We start from the raw sequence: 6000 nt of genomic DNA, 5'->3' as shown, positions 1-6000 counted from the left end.
GTTATATTTAGTTTATTACTATTTTTAATTACTGAAACAATAGATATGGTGTTTTTTGTTCATTTATATTACTTTTTAAATTATTTAAAACTATGGACTTGTGCCCTTTTAACAAAATGCACTAAAAAGGATAAAATATAAACAATTTCTGATCAAACTTGTGCTTTTATTGCTTACATTAGTAGTTTGGTATAGCATTTGGATTATAAATTAGTCAAATTAACAAAATAAACATTTAATTTGATTTTAGAAAATATTTTTGAGCCATAGTATTAGTTGGTCACTTTTTAATGTGTTACAAGGTCTCAACCGCTGGTACTCAAATCTTCTTCTTCAGCTGTTCCAATGGGCCCATTTACAATTTCATTATAAAATTCCAGATGTTCTACTGGTACATACTGAAGAGCTTTCTTGATGTCATTGGCCTTGGCTTCCTTCAAAGGAATTTTCCCTCCCGGGTATGCAAGTCTGTTTGGAGCTGAAGGCGTACCTGATTGAGCAGATATGAAAAATGTTTGCTTGTCTAGGCCATCAATTGTGGAATAGGCCGTGATGTACCCTTTTAAGTCTGACCTATACACAAAGTGGTATAGTTTACTAATACCAAAGCAAACCCTACTCTCTCTTTTCAAGTTTTTCGTCTCATCAGAAACTGTCCGGAGTTTGTAATGCTTGCCCCACCAGTTTTTGAAATCCAATATTTCACCACAGTTCACTTTCTTAACCAAAAACTTTCCTTGTATGCTGCTTTTAACAATTTGCTCCACAACTTCATGGGAGGTTTAGAGTCTGTCATATTTCTTAAGTTGCCTTTTCACAAGACCGAAAAAAAACTTACCCGCAAGATATCTTTGGACGTTTTTCATTCACAAAGTTTCCTTGTGGTTTGTGTATGACTTTCCTTTCAAAATGAAACATTTTATGATGTTCCTCTTGTAGGACTCAGGATCATATTTCCTCTTCTTAGAAATATTATTTTCAATTGCAACTTCGTTATTTAGAACAGGAAAACCGTCGTTTGACATGTTAAACACAAAGCATTTGACAACAAAAGCAAGTTATAACCTTAAAATGCAGAAGGTTAGTCTGGAACAACAATCTGGGAATGGGAAACAGCTGAGACACAAACTAAACAACACAGCTGGAGACAGTGCTGCCAACAAACGTTTTGTTAAAGGGGCACAAGTCCCGGACTATTGCCCTTTTAACAAAACTTTCAATAACAAACAAGCTCTGTAGCTTATGCTATGTTGTAGATTTGTGCCTTTCTAACACAGTTAGATGAATCTATGTCTGAAGAATGCAAAACAGTGAAAAAGTGAATTTCTCAAAAAAATGGACTAATGCCCTTTTAACAAATCGCGATTCACTATAGCTCTTAATATTTTTCTTTCTCTTTTTAATTGGTTATGTCTCTCTCTAGCCCTTATTGGTGATGATAACTAGTTTGGGATTACATGGCTGTAAATCTGGCGATATCTTGTTGGGCGCTTCCGGGAGTTTGAACTTACGATGTCTTAGAGAGCCGTGGCTATGGGTGAAGTGATTAAAAGTGATTGTGCACTTAATGTATGAGTGTGCACTCCGTTTCAGGCGAATAAAGCGTAAAGACTCGACTCAAACGAGAAATCCGGCAGCGACTGTGTGTATAACCTCTTTCACTATGTTATCTTTCTAAACTTATCTTTCACTATGCACTTAGAGTATGTGTGCAAGAAGGTGAGTCAAGGTATTTTTGTGCTCAGAAAGCTGTCTCGTTTTGCGTCTATTGATGTTCTTGTTACTGCGTATTATGGTATCGTTTATCCGTTTTTGTCTTATGGGGTTTGCATTTGGGGCTCGGAGAGTACCAAAACCAAGTCTGTCTTACGGCTTCAAAGGAAAGCCATGAGAATAATATCTCATCTTTTACCCCGAACTTCATGTGCATACCTTTTTACTTTCAACAAAATTCTTACTTTCCCTTCCATTTATATTTTTGAAACCATTTCCTATCTCTAATAAAAATTTCCACCCTTTTAAACAGTTTCTCCCATCACACTGCTACGGTACGAGAAGTAATCCCAGATGCAGTATGAACATCCCTCCACACTCCATCTTGTTTTATAAGAAACATTTGAAATATTCTGCAGTGATTTTATTTATTAGACTGCCATTAAGCTTAAAGTTGGTACAGAGTCACAATGTTTTTAGGAGGAAGTTGAGGCTGTTTCTTGCTGAAAAGGCAGGATCTATTATTTTGTAGATCATTTTTTGAATGATGTCTTTATAAAATAAAGTTTAGAATGATTGTTTTGATTTAATGTTTTATTGTATTGACTTGGCATATGCATTGTTAACTTTGTCAACATGCTTAATAAAGAACTTGAACTTGAACCTCGAGTGTACGCTCCAGTTTTCATGTGAATCAAGCTGAGTGCAAGAGGGGGGAATTTGGTGCTTATCCCGCAAAAACCGAGCCTTCCTTGAAGTAGACTCACTAATGCTGACAGGTCACTCACTACATTATGGCGGAGTTTATGACTGTTTTTCGGCGAAAATTTTATGAAAGACGCAAGGAAACACAATTAATTACCGTATAATCCTTATACAGATTCTATCGTGAACATTTTGAGTGGGCGAGTGCAAAATTTTAGGGAAAGATGCAGAAAGCCATTGGTGAGCGTTGTCAAACTATACTAAATAGAGAGTATTTTTCAAGTATGTAAGGATTCTGTATAATTATATGGAAATTTTATCCAAACATTAATTTTTCGTAATATAGCATTCATGACACTTAACAGCGTCTTGGCATTGTTGACTTGTACCGTCCAATGTCCTCTCCAACAGCGGAAACAAGTGTATAATAAGTTAAGTCACCTTATTAAAATGTACAATACTCAAACTAGTTAGTTGAATGGTTGTTGAAGAACTAATTTTATTCTTTGAATGACTTCCTTACATGTCGATATTAAAGTGTAAGCCCTCCGATATTAGCCAGAGAGGCTCATGGTTAATAAAAGGGATAGCGTTTTGCTGCCACCACCCTAGCTCGTAGGGAAATTTAGAATAGTGGTTGAGAAGGGTCTTGAAATAATTACTCACGTTTCTCCTTTGTTTGAGTCCAATCTATATTCAAAATGCACTAAAACACTCGTAGGCGCACCCAAACTACTATATGTTGTACCGGTGTGTTCGCATCTCACTCCACCAAAATAAACTTACTTCACACACTCTACATTGCCAATCCCTCCGCCTACCTCCGAGCCCTCAACTCGACTCCCGACCCGTGCTGACGAGTGCTGACCCTTGCATTTCCTCAGCACGGCCAGTCACCTCACATCACGCGGTTAAAGGGACTTGGGTTAGTCCAGTTAATTTACACACTGTGTAATTACTAAAATACCATCTAAAAATTACTATATTAAAATAGTAGTGTGCGTGCGCGCTACATCACTCTCCCTTTCAGGAAAGATGGATCATACAGAATTTTCATGGTGATACATCTTAGATTCTCAGAATATAACAAAACATTTACAATACTTCAAAAAAAAAAAAATGTATAGGATAACATTTTACATTACATCATTTTTTTCACAACTTAAAAGGACAAAATAGTATTTTAGGCTGCGTAAGTTCTTATAATCTACAATTTAATTCTACTTGACATTGACAATCACTTAAGATATATGTCCTCCTAACTACATTACATTTCTTGAGCTTGGCAAGTCCCCACATATTTATAACAAATATAGTCTTTGCAACACTGACCTGACTGGTTCAGCACTACAATGAATTTCACAATACCGTACTTCAAGGCGGGCTTGGTGTATTGAATTGAACAAAGGAAGACTCCTGAATAATTTCTGCGAGCGGAGTTCCATGTTCTACTCGAATGGTTGGGGCTTGCCGCTCAGCAACTGAGGACATCCTCGCACAGGTTGGCATTTTCCTGTGACAAAACAAAACTACGCAAAGTACACTATTCAAAATGAACAAAATAAACATTGAAACTATGATAATGTAGAAATAGTTCAGTGGGGTTTCTATACTTTCTTTGATACTAGGGTACAAAACATGTGTATCATTTAAAAGCTTGTTAAGGTCTAGTTCTATGTGATTATCTTTAAGATTGTCCTTGACTTTTTGCATTGTTTCAAATAACAAGCTACTGTTTTTAAAGATTAGATTTTCTTCGTGAGATAGCAACAGATTAATCTTTGGGATGTGCAAATGGTTAATGTCAAATTTATATTTTATATTTCCTTGAGTCCTCGAGAAATAACTTATTATATTTACCAAAGATAGCGCAACTTGAAGCCTGTTTTAATATTCCAGACTTGTTTAAAGTTAATTCTAAATAACCTAGATGTGGTGGAGAGATAACTGAGTTTTCTCCATCAGAACTCCCTCATACAATTAAGTATGACTTTATATGGTTCCTTTAGGCTATAGATCCAATCATTGCCGTTTTGGATCCATACAGGTGAAGTTACATTTTATGGTTAAGGTTCGTGAACATTTTTCTGTGACTAGGTTAGATCCCATGAATAGAGCGAATATACAATCATTATACGCTATGATGCAATACATTTATAGAGTTAGGACACAAATAAAAATGACTTAGTCTACACTGACTTAGTGTGTTAAAATCGATAGGTGCATAATACTGTCTCTCTTTGGAGATCAACAAATAATCAACTTGTACATTCCATTTTAACCAATGTTGAAGGTTTTGTTTGGTACAATGGAATAACTTCTACTTTATAAAGTTCAAGACGTCTGTCTTGCGAACTTAAAGGTACAGTTACGATCAATCTAATTCCTGTCTTGGTGGCTAAAGCATGAGCAGTGCAAAAGGTGTAATACATAAATACGTCTTCTTCATTAACTGGTATAATTAGTTTCAAATGACGAGGTATGACTTTTCCTATGTCAAGCAATATGTTTACAAACTCATGGGGTGGTAGTAATTTGCTGCTTATTCTACCTGTGTTTACTAATTCTAAAGCTTGCCTAAACTCAACAATTCTTAACTTTGCTTCATCTATGGTTTGACCTAAATGACGTGCTAGACTGACAGATTTTAAATGTTTTGTTAATGAACGATGTAGCATAATGTTTTCTTGTTCGAATCCTTGGAAGTGAAGTGATTAACATGCTATTTGAATGAGTAAGTTTAGTCCATTATCTCTGATATGGCTTTAGTATTTGTTACCATCTTTTCATTCATGTCTTTCATTAAGGTGATTTGGTTTTCTCTAGAACTCAACAGTGATCCGCTAAATCTTTTTTATCTCTTCAACTTTACTATTAACTTGTTCCATATCTTCGCTAGTGGGCACAACCAAAACAACCATTTCAATGCATATCCTCCTGCATCAACTAGTCCTCGCTTGGAGCGTTCTGTAGGTAGAAGTCTAAATAAGTCACTTACAATCGGATTCATACTGGTCTATCCCGGTCTTAATTCTACTATATTCGAAAAGCAAAGTCCTCATCCCACACATTTACACTAGTGTTCGTATAATAAACTAACGTCTGTGCACAATGTCTTAAGATGACTCAAGTTCGTCTCTTATTTCTATCATATTAAAATCTAATACAATCTTCCATTCATCCTCGGAAATAATTGTGTCATGAAGTTTCTTGAAAACGATTCCCTGTGTCATTTCATTCTCTGCCATTCCTGTCTCGACAAAGAGTACAAGTATTCCTGAAATCATCATTTAGATCCTAATAGTTGTTTACTTCATGAATATCCTGACTTATTCGAATTTATTTTATTACGTACAGCTTGATCTTATGTTTCTTATCTTAACCTGCGTAGATATAACTTCTTTTCCTTATAGTGTACTCAATCACACATTTGAATTGTTTGGATCCTTTAATTTGGCTTTTATTCACACACCTTGCATACCCATATTCATCAACATTCGTTTTCACAGTCATACAACATTCATACTCACGCATACAACCCATTCAATTCGGAGTAACTAATTGCATTCTACTTTGTACGTG

This window comes from Homalodisca vitripennis, chromosome 6, assembly GCF_021130785.1.
Source record: "Homalodisca vitripennis isolate AUS2020 chromosome 6, UT_GWSS_2.1, whole genome shotgun sequence".
Lineage (NCBI taxonomy): Eukaryota > Metazoa > Arthropoda > Insecta > Hemiptera > Cicadellidae > Homalodisca > Homalodisca vitripennis.
Note: the sequence above shows the minus strand (reverse complement) of the source record.